This window comes from Berghia stephanieae, chromosome 9 (assembly GCF_034508935.2).
Source record: "Berghia stephanieae isolate SIO BIC M18660-M18661 chromosome 9, UCSD_Bste_1.3, whole genome shotgun sequence".
NCBI lineage: Eukaryota > Metazoa > Mollusca > Gastropoda > Nudibranchia > Aeolidiidae > Berghia > Berghia stephanieae.
The window spans coordinates 45,851,995-45,864,443 of NC_088368.1; the positions used below are offsets into that span (position 1 = coordinate 45,851,995).

The 12,449-nt window shown below is 37.5% G+C and overlaps 1 protein-coding gene across 1 annotated transcript in view; it reads right to left on the reverse strand.

Annotated features, from left to right (window-relative positions):
* The window catches only part of LOC144980328 (uncharacterized), a 52,529-nt gene extending 42,714 nt beyond the window's left edge, over positions 1–9,815 (reverse strand). Inside the window, exon 1 of the mRNA XM_078927991.1 lies at positions 8,683–9,815. The gene's annotated coding sequence lies outside the window, so the exon portion shown is untranslated. The remainder of the gene's footprint in view (positions 1–8,682) is intronic.
* Positions 9,816–12,449: the final 2,634 nt, after the last annotated feature.

Sequence of the window (12,449 nt, forward strand, 5' to 3'; positions counted from 1 at the left end):
TAATGACGTCAAACTGCCAGTCCTTTTGAATTTCAGTATCAGGCTATAGATAGTATGCGCTTGGCTAAGAAGCTCATAACATTGCCATCCGGAAGTATAACGGACCAACACACAAAACTGTATGTATCCATGAACGTTTATAGTCGGGTTATTACGGTTCAGTGAGCATTACTCATAAACGCGGATGGCAAAAAACAATAACAAAGACCTGAGTGACGTCAACTAAAAACTATCAATAGATAGTATGCAGATGACGTCACTCAGGTCTTTGTTATTGTTTTTTGCCATCCGCGTTTATGAGTAATGCTCACTGACTATAAACGTTCATGGATACACACAGTTTTGTGTGTTGGTCCGTTATACTTCCGGATGGCAATGTTATGAGCTTCTCAGCCAAGCGCACACTATCTATAACATAACGATGGCGACGATTTGAGTCGGTCACCTTTCGCGGTACCATGTCTCGTGTGATTTTAATAGTAAAGCTGTAACTTTTTTTTGATTGTCCCATTTTCTTCCTTTTTACTGGCGCTGAAATGACATAAAATGCGGCAAGCGCCGTAAAACCTTATAACAAATTGCAACCAACAAGCTGTTCAAAGCACAACTGTTGTAAAATTATGGCGCAGTTTTTATTTTAAGACAAAGTCGCTAGAAATTAAAGAAAGAAAATTTAGATCTCAACATGAGGAGAAGGGGGGGGGGGGGGACGGAGAATTGAAAGACAGATTATAATGATGAGATTGGTGTGGTGGGTGTGGGTGAGTGGTGAGATGGATGATGATGATGATGATGGAGATGATGATGATGGTGATGATGGAGATGATGATGATATGATGATGATGATTGATGATGATGATGATGTGGATGATGATGATATATGATGATGATTGTGTGATGAGATGATGGTGATGATGATGATGATGATGATGATGATGATGATGATGATGATGATGATGGTGATGATGATCGTGATGATGATGATAATGATGATGATGATGATGATGATGATGATGATGATGAGTTGGAAGAGCGACGGGAGGAGGCGGAGAGGGAGGAAAGGAGAACTAAGAACTGACGGTGTGATGAAAGTATAAAATATCAAAATGGAATGGACGAGAAGAGAATGAAAGGCCGGAAGGGAAAACGAGCAAAAAGTAAACTAAAATGGGAGAACGGGGAGGAGATGGAGCGAGCACTAATAACGAAATAATATAGATGACGTCACTCAGGTCTTTGTTATTGTTTTTTTTTTTTTTTTTTTTTTTTTGCAATCCGCGTTTATGAGTAATGCTCACTGAACTGTATTAACACACTCAATCCTATAGAATTTTGCTACTTTTCAAAATTGGAAAAAAATGTATTAAAAATGAGCATGTACATAGATAGTTTTATTGAACTATCATTAACATGTAAAAACTTTAAACATTAGCTTTGATACTACGCCTATAATTTGTCTCAGAAAACTGTAATAAATAGAAATGGGGTAAAAGTAACCCGGGTAAACTATGGATATAGTCGGTGTTAGGGTTGAGTGGGTTAACCTGACTATAAACGTTCATGGATACACACAGTTTTGTGTGTTGGTCCGTTATACTTCCGGATGGCAATGTTATGAGCTTCTTAGCCAAGCGCATACTATCTATAATATTATTTAAATAATACTGAAAGGAAAAGTCGACTCATACTGTATTCTGCATGAAAGCAGTTTTGTTCGTAATGAGGTCAATCTATTTTCGCACCTGGTGACCTTTGATGCAATGCGGAACACACACACACACACACACACACACAAACAAACACACACACATACATACACAGACAGTAGCCTGGGAGAAGTGAGAAGTCAGTGAGATAGTTTACAATGATATTTTCGGGGAGATAACGAGCTGTGTCTGTGTGTGTGTGTGTGTGTGTGTGTGTGTGTGTGTGTGTGTGTGTGATTTCCGCCATCGTGGGAACGCAGACGAATTCCCGTAGGCCGACGATTCTGCTACTGCTGCTACTGCTGTCTGAACTACACTTACCGTGTCTTGTGTGTGTTGTCTTGGTGCAGTGTGTGTGTGTGTGTGTGTGTGTGTGTGTGTGTGTGTTGTAGGTGTAGGGGTAGGTGTGAGAAAGACGGAGAGGAGAAGGGGGCTGAAGGGGAGGGAGGAGGGGGAGGTTGGCTGAAAGAGATAAAGAGGCAAGAGGGAGAAAGGGGGGTGGGGTGGTGGGTGGGTGGGAGTGAGATAGATAGATAGATAGATAGATAGTATTTAAATATTACAATAATATTCGCCATACACGTCGAGCACTTTGTACATATTGTATCAAGATTAAAAGATAGATAGATAGATAGATAGATAGATAGATAGATAGATAGATAGATAGATAGATAGAGACAGACAGACAGACAGACAGTTAGACAGACAGATAGATAGATAAATAGATGGATGGATGGATGGATGGATGGATGGATGACTGGATGGATAGATAGATAGAGAGAGAGGGAGGGAGAAGAAAAGATTTAGAGAGAGAGAGAGATAGATAGATAGATAGATAGATAGATAGATAGATAGATAGATAGATAGATAGATAGAGAGAGAGAGATAGAGAGAAAGAGAGAGATAGAGAGAGATAGAGAGAGAAAGATAGAGAGAGAAAGATAGAGAGAGAAAGAAAGAGAGAGACAGAAAGAGAGAGAGAAATAGATAGATAGATAGATAGATAGATAGATAGATAGATAGATAGATAGATAGATAGATAGATAAATAGATAGATAGAGATAGATAGATAGATAGATAGATAGATAGATAGATAGATAGATAGATAGATAGATAGAGAAAGGGAGATAGATAGATAGAGAGAGAGAGAGGGGGGATAGAGAGAGAGGGAGATAGATAGATAGATAGATAGATAGATAGATAGATAGATAGATAGATAGATAGATAGATAGATAGATGGATAGAGAGAGGGAGATAGAGAGAGAGAGAGAAAGAGAGAGAGAGGGAGAGAGAGACAGAGAGAGAGGGAGAGAGAGAGAGAGAGAGAGAGAGGGAGAGGGAGAGAGAGAGAGATCTTTCCTACCAGCTCGACACGACTGATACAACCCAAAATGGACGTTTCCAAACCCAAGCTTTTAGAATAATAAACAAAATCACACACAGTCAGTCAGAGTGTAACACGCTGTTGCCGCAGAGCAGCGCCACCATTTGATATCGATGTTATGAGTTTATGTAAATGAACACTCGCCAATTCTGCCGCCAGATCAAAACACAACACTATGTGTACCTAACCTTAACCTTTTTTTTTTTTCCCTTAATGTACAGTCTGGTAGGGATAATTTACTGAGTACTAATCACCGACCTAGCAGTTTAAAGCCAATAACAAATATCCTAGTGACGTCAACTTCATCCAATCCATGAAATGAATGAAGATGACGTCACTCAGCTCTTTTTTTAAAACTTGTTTTTTAGACCACAAGACAACTCATTACACGCTCAATCCGTAGCCATCGTTAACACATAATATATCCTGACACTAGAACCGTGGCCTTCGTAAAGTTATAGCCTGATACCGTAGCCATCGTTATGTTATAGCCTGACACTAGAACCGTGGCCTTCGTATAGTTATAGCCTGATACCGTAGCCATCGTTATGTTATAGCCTGACACTAGAACGGTAGCCATCGTTATGTTATAGCCTGACACTAGAACCGTAGCCATCGTTATGTTATAGCCTGACACTAGAACGTGCCTTGTAAGTTAAGCCTGATACCGTAGCCATCGTTATGTTATAGCCTGACACTAGAACGTAGCCATCGTTATGTTATAGCCTGACACTAGAACCGTAGCCATCGTTATGTTATACCTGAACTAGAACCGTGGCCATCGTAAATTATAGCTATACTAGCTCGTTTGTATAGCCACTAGAACGTAGCCATCGTTATGTTATAGCCTGACACTAGAACGTAGCCATCGTTATTTATAAGCCTGACACTAGAACCGTAGCCATCGTTATGTTATAGCCTGATACTAGAACCGTAGCCATCGTTATGTTATAGCCTGACACTGACCGTAGCCATCGTTATATTATAGCCTGACACTAGAACCGTAGCCATCTTTATGTTATAGCCTGATACTAGAACCGTAGCCATCGTTATGTTATATCCTGACACTAGAACCGTAGCCATCGTTATGTTATAGCCTGACACTGACCGTAGCCATCGTTATGTTATAGCCTGACACTAGAACCGTAGCCATCGTTATGTTATAGCCTGACACTAGAACCGTAGCCATCGTTATGTTATAGCCTGACACTGACCGTAGCCATCGTTATGTTTACCTGCACTAGACCGTAGCCATCGTTATGTTATAGCTGACCTGACCGTAGCACGTTATGTTATAGCCTGACACTGACCGTAGCCATCGTTATGTTATAGCCTGACACTAGAACCGTAGCCATCGTTATGTTATAGCTTGACACTGACCGTAGCCATCGTTATGTTATAGCCTGACACTAGAACCGCAGCCATCGTTATCTTATAGCCTGACACTGAAATCCAAAAGGACTGGCAGTTCGACGTCATTATTTGGTTTTTGCACCGCTTAGTAGAGCTCAATGAAACAAGTTATTTCATTGGTTGAACTATTGAATACAACTCACGATTTGTTTTCTTTTGTGGCAAAAGACTGGCATTTTGACGTCATTTTTTGGTCAGTATCAGCGTGGCCTTCGTAAAGTTATGGTCTGATACTGACCAAAAAATGACGTCAAAATGCCAGTCTTTTGCCACAACAGAAAACAAATCGTGAGTTGTATTCAATAGTTACGCTCAATCAGACTATAAACGCGAGTGTTGTGCGATTATTATGATTAAGATTCGGGCAGAACCAGTTGACTATTTTGCTTAAACCCATACCATCAATGGATCACAAAATCACGATCATGATTCTCTATGTCGTAATTATTGTGCTTCTTCATTTCCCTTTGAATAGGGTAGAGAAGTAGTGATGTCAAACCTACTACTCTTCCGGTTCCTAATTCCTTGGAAGTGTGTGTGTGACTCATAAGGTGGCACTATTATTTTAGTAGTAGGATTTATGTAGAAGCAGGCACTCGGCTTTCTGGAAAGACATGGAGAGGATTGGAAGCGATGGTAAAGGACAGAAAAAGTGGGTGTGTGTGTTGGGGGGGGGGGGACCTTCGTTAATAGGTTTCAGCAGTCATGACGTCACTTCCCTCGTAATGACGCATAGTAACTTAGTAACTGGCTCTAAACTATCAGGAGAGTGGCTGACGCCCTTATGAGATATTTCTCCGACGTGCATAAAAGTGTATCCAGAGGAGAATAACAATATAAATATTATCATGTTTTGACTTTTATACATTCTGATCACATGACATGTGAAAAAGTTGTAGCCAGCATGAAAAATAAAAAGTACCGATTTTTTTTGTATAGAACCAAGCTGCTCGTTGCTGGGCGACGTGGCATCAGACTATTGAATCCTATTACACAAATGTTTAAGGTATGTCTCCAGTCCTCCCGAAGACTGGCTTTACACTTCCATTGAGATTGGAACCAGTTGTGTTTTTTTTACATCGCACGTTCATCACCTATTGTGTGGAACGTTGGGAAATACATCCTGGCCAAAATGGCTTGGAAAGATTTTGATTTTGGACAAATAAGAGAGAAAATATTTACTTAACTCACTCAATCCTAGAGATTTTTGCTACTTTTCAAAATTGGAAAAAAATGTATTAAAAATGAGCATGTACATAAATAGTTTTATTCGACTATCATTAACATGTAAAAATTAAAAACATTAGCTTTGATACTACGCCTATTATTTGTCTCACAAAAAATGTAATAAATAGGCATGGGGTAAAAGTAACCCGGGTAAACTACGGATATAGTCGGTGTTAGGGTTGAGTGAGTTAACCCTCTCCTTACCACACATAGGAAAATCGTCACATTCGTTACGATGTAACCAACAATTTTCTCATTCTGATTTCTCTTGTACATCAAAAAATCTAAAGAAATGCTTTGGTTACAGCTATAAATACTAAACACTGTGTTGTTGTTGAGCTCACTTGTTACTTTTTTGTTTGATTAGGAAAAGCCTATAGATAGTATGCAGATGACGTCACTCAGGCCTTTGTTATTGTTTTTGCCATCCGCGTTTGTGAGTTGTTCTCACTAAACTGTATTAACCCGACTATAAAAGTTCATGGTTACACAGAGTTTGTGTGTTGGTCCGTTATACTTCCGGATGGCAATGTTGTGAACTCCTTGGCCAAGCGCATTCTATCTATATTTTCTTTTGTGTTGGGTGGGTGTGAATTTTCGGGGAAAATTCTAAAAAATAGCTGGTAAGGAGAGAGTTAAGTGTGTGTGTGTGTGTATGTGTGTGTGTGTGTGTGTGAGTGTGTGTTGCAAAACATTGTGCTTTGCTGCCAGAAATGGTCAGTATTTTACAGAATTCAATAGATAGTATGCAGTTGACGTCACTCAAGCCTTTGTTATTGTATTGTGCCATCCGCGTTTGTGAGTGATTCTCACTGAACTGTATTAACCTGACTATAAACGTTCATGAATACACAGTTTTGTGTGTTGGATCGTTATACTTCCGGATGGCAATGTTATGAGCTTCTTAGCCAAGCGCATACTATCTATACAGGGGAGGCCTTCCGAAAGCTCCCAAATCCCCTTCTTTTTAAAATATATATAATAATAATAATAATAATAATAATAATAATAATAATAATAATAATAATAATAATAATAATAATAATAATAATAATAATAATAATAATAATATAATAATAATAATAATAAATAATAATAATAATAATATAATAATAATAATAATAAATAATAATAATAATAATAATAATAATAATAATAATAATAGATCTTTATTGTCCATAAATATGGCAATTTGTCATTTAGTTACACTTGTTATAACGTTAAATGATAACTATAACATTGAACAGATATTTCATTCCTACTTATTCTCTCTCTCTCTCTCTTCTCTCTCTCTCTCTTATCTCTCTCTCTCTCTCTCTCTCTCTCTCTCTCTCTCTAGTAGGGGGTTTTGGGGGGGGGGGGGGGGGGGGGGAGACTTTCCAAACCCTCTACTACAACATTATATTTTTTTTTAAAAAGAATATTGGGGATGTAGGAGCTTTCGGAGGGCCTACCCAATACAGTATCATACACACAATATCGACGGTGTTGACAGCACCTTGGCGAGGCTAACAACCTCGGTCAGAATGCCTCCTACCCTACCCCCCCCCCCCCCCCCCATACACACAAACACACAAATAACAACTTCAACAGCCTAAATCTTGGACCTTAAGTTCGTAAAGCACGTGTAATACTTACACCTGCCATGTTATAAATGTAATTTTTTTAAATTTATTTTTTTTTTTTTTTGTGTGCATAATTTCAAAAGCTGTTGGCGAAAGCTAAAACACTGGAGGCCTTCCGAAAGCTCCTACATCCCCAGTATTCTTGTTCTAGTAGGGGGTTTGGGAGTGGGGGGGGGGGAGACTTTTTTAAACCCCCCCCCCCCCCCTTCCCAAACCCACTACTAGAACATTATAAAAAACAAGAATGCTGGAGATGTAGGAGCTTTCGGAAGGCCTCCCTAAAACATGGTTGGTCAATTCTATCCATCTATCTAAGTCTAGAAGCGTTGACAAGAGGCCGACCGACCCGATGGGTGATGGGTCAAGTCCTCGGTGTGCATACATAAGCAGGTCTGATAACCGGAAGGGATTATGGCCTTGATTTAACGTTGTTGTAATGAATTAGTTTGAGAGGATTTCCATAATAATAATAATAATAATAATTAATAATAATAATAATAATAATAATAATAATAATAATAATAATAGTATTAATAATATATAATAATAGTATTAATAAAAAATAATAATAATAATAATAATAATAATAATAATAATAATAATAATAATAATAATAATAATAATAATAATAATAATAATAATAATAATAATAATAATAATAATAATAATAATAATAATAATAGTATTAATAATATATAATATAGTATTAATAAATAATAATATAATAATAATAAATAATAATAATAATAATAATAATAATAATAATAATAATAAATAATAATATAATAATAATAATAATAAAATAATAATAATAATAATAATAATAATAATAATAATAATAAAACCCACTGATATTTTCATTATCTGAATTGATCAGCAAATGACTAGGTACAAAAAAGACAAGACTTTTAAAATATGTCAACGACGCTGGTGTGTGCTCGCTAAGACAAATTGCTAATTTGGATCTTTTTTATTTTTTTTTGGAAAGCCTTCCGAAAGCTCCTACATCCCCAGTATTCTTTTTTTTTTGTTGTATATAATGTTCTAGGAGGGGGTTTGGGAGGGGGGAAACTTTTTTTTTAAAGTCTCCCCCCTCCCAAACCCCCTACTACCAGAACATTATATTATATATATATATATATATATATATATATATATATATATATATATATATATATATATATATATTAAAGAATACTAGGATGTAGGAGCTTTCGGAAGGCCTCCACCCCCCCCCCCCCCCCCCCAGAGATCGCTTTTATTTGTATGAGAGAACTCTCATAATGCTAGATATCTTAAAAACAACAACAAACGACAGAAAAATTACCTTTTCACTGTATTGTTTATGGAGATAACGACGAATATGTACAATATCCACCAACACATCGCTTAATCCAAACACTGAGAGAATATGAAAACGAACACATTGTCTTCTAATCCATCTTATGAAAATTTAGAGAATTTAAAATGCCCTCGAGGCAACTTTTAAGCAAACAGAAATCACCAAAATTAATGAACTGGAATCTTACTCGGGCTCAGATTTTTTTTTTTCTAACTTGAAAACAACACAGCCACTGCCACTGAGAGTTCGGGAGACTTCACTTCCAAAGATTTCCACACAACAAAACTCTCAGACTTCGTTTCCGTTTACACGGAGAATCTTAGACAACGTAAACAAAGATCCACAGAAATAATCCACGCCAAAATGCTTAATCACTTCGTTTAATTTCCATACAAATTACACTGACAACATGAATAAACGAAACGGATCTTACTAAGTGTAAAATAGAGGACGTTTCACACAGACTTGTGTGTGTGTGTGTGTGTGTGTGTGTGTGTGTGTGATGTGTAGCTTGAGACTAGAGATTAACCCCGTTGTGATTTCCCGGACTAACTATGATGTGTCGTATTTTTTTTCCCACACCCACTCGTTCTCACGTTTTACATTGATAACAAGGCCGTGAAAGGCGACGGGCGAGATGAACGTCGAATAATTTTACAGCTACTGAATCCCAACGCAGTAACAGTCGTATCTAGTAGTAAAGTGGTAGGTAGGCCTCTAAAATCACAACAATATTATTATATTATTATTATTCACATCACAGGCTTTAAATAAATATCCGAATACAAATTGATTTGTAGAATACACACTCACATAAACTTGTCGGCCTGTGGAGAAATGACTATGGAGCTCGACTTCTATTTGAGACTGCAAATAATATATTTAACATTACTACTATTATTATTAATATTATTATTATCATCCATGGGTGCTACTCCCCACTTCAACTCTACTCCTGCCTGGCCAGCCTGCCTCGTCTGCTACTACCTTCCTTCCTACGCTTCTGAATAGTAAATCCGGGTGCGAAAATTCCAGCGCTGGCATAGCAGACAAGCAAACATCCAGGCACTTGGGACAAAAACACACTCCGTCAGTCTTCCTTTATTCGCCAGTCGTCTGGTTTAGCCGAGTAGAGCGGCACAGAGCAAGTCCCTCTCTTCATTTTTTTTTTTCACCCTTTCTCCCTTCCCACCTCTTTCTACCATAATAATAATAATAATGATGATGATGATATTGTAGTTGGTTTAGTGGTGGTGCTAGTCGGCGCTCTGTGTGGTGCGGTTCTCAAAAATAAAAGGGAAGAGAAAAGAATACATAGACAAGGGTACAGCCAGACAGCTCGATGTTGAATCGTTCGTTGATTGTCGAAAACGTAGGTGTGCATCGTTTTTAATGTTATGTCGGACGAAAGGTGGTGGTGGCGGTGAAGGACTGCGGTAACAGTGGGTCCGGTAGCAATGTTGCGATTGTTGTCATAGTTGTTGTTGATGATGACGAAGCTCTTTGTAACAAGAAGGAATGTGACGATAATTATTCTCAATCCCAAAACAACCCAAAAAATGTAGTAGGTAGAATAGAACGCTGTCGAAAATGGTAATGTTTGTGACCTATCTGGTGTCTAAATTAACATTATATATATATATATAAATTATAAAAACAAAAACTATGAAATACTAGTGCTCAACTTTTTGATAAAAGGACTAGTTAATCATAACTATACTTTAAATGTTTTATATTATATATATATACATATATATATATATATATATATATATATATATATATATATATATATATATATATATATATATATGTATATGTATATAACATCATAATATGTTTTTCTAATTAAACTCTCCCACGGACGAAAATCAACCAAGACACAAGACGAGAGAAAAGCGAGAGCCGTCGAGCGGCCGATTTGCGACGCGTTCTTACAAAACACATTCGTTCTTTCGTCAAGCCAGAAAATTCTCACTTCAAATTTCGACCGAGTAAAATGTGACCCATGGGGCTATAATGTAGTCTAGTGGTATGACACTTGCTTTCGGATAGGACGGTCAAAGGTTTGAGTCCCGCATAGTTCAGTCCTTGGAAAAGGATCTTTACTCACATTCTTTCACCGTATCCAGGTGTAAAATAAGTACCTGCCTGGAAAGAGCATTGGTTCAGTCGCAAAAAAAGTTGTTATATCGCCTAACAGGCATCATGTGTTGTCTTACATGTTGGTGCTGGCTTGGGACCCTTTGAGCACGTTTAATGGATATTGCTCTTTGGGTTGGTTCCGATGATAAAAATTGGATTCAATAGTCTGATGTCACGTCGCCCAGCAACTGCGAACATCCTGGTTCTAAACAAAGAAAATCGGTACGTTTTATTCTTCATGCTGGCTAGAACTTTTTCACATGTCATGTGATCAGAATGTATAAAAGTCAAAACATGATCATATTTATAATGTTTTTCTCCTCTGGTTACACTTTTATGCTCGTCGGAGAAATATTTCATAAGGGCGTCCGCCATTGTTCCCATAGCTTAGAGCCAGTTACTAAGTTACCATGCGTCATTACGAGGGAAGTGACGTCATGACTGTTGAAAGCGTATTGATATCATGGTCAAAGAGGAATCGTGGGATTATTTTTTTATATGCAATAGAGAGAATGAAGTTGACGTCACTCAGGTCGTTGTTTTTGGGTTTCTTTTGGCCTTCCTCGTTTATGAATAATTCTCACTAATTATCCAGACTATAGATAGAATGCGCTTGGCCAAGGAGTTCACAACATTGCCATCCGGAAGTATAACGAACCAACACACAAACTCTGTGTAACCATGAACTTTTATAGTCTGGTTAATACAGTTTAGTGAGAACAACTCACAAACGCGGATGGCAAAAACAATAATAAAGGCCTGAGTGACGTCATCTGCATACTATCTATAATGACGTCACTCGGGTCTTTGTTATTGTTTTTTGCCATCCGCGTTTATGAGTAATGCTCACTGAACTGTATTAACCTGACTATAAACGTTCATGGATACACACAGTTTTGTGTGTTGGCCCGTTATACTTCCGGATGGCAATGTTGTGAGCTTCTTAGCCAAGCGCATACTAATCTATACAGATTACTGAGAATTAGTCATAAACATGGATGGCAATAAACAATAACAAAGATCCGAGTGACGTCAAGTTCATTCTATCTATATAGATAGTGTGCGCTTGGCTAAGGAACTCACAACATTGCCATCCGGAAGTATAACGAACCAACACACAATACTATGTGTAAACGTTTATAGTCTGAATAATACAGTTTAGTGAGAATTAGTCATAAACATGGATGGCAAAAAAAATAACAAAGACCCGAGTGACGTCACTTTCATTCAATCTATATACTGTAGACTAAAAGTACTCATTCAGAGCCATTAGGCTCGTCGAGCCGGAGTTTATCCCTATTTGTGACCCTTCGTCTCAAAACAGTATTAATTCGGGATGACTAAGATGCTGAAAATTTAATTTGTAGCAAGAATGATCAGACTTAAGTTGAATTAGCTTGCTTTATAGAGGAGACGGAATGTCATATTTTACTGTGCTAAATACCAACGTTTCATATTTATGACCAGTTTAACTATAATTTGACTTTTTAGCATCTGGTCCATCCCGACATAATACCGTTTTGAGACGAAGGGCCACATTTGTTTATAGCAAATGTTTTGGATAAGAAACTAGTCCATTACAAAGTACTTTCCGCCAGATCCAACAG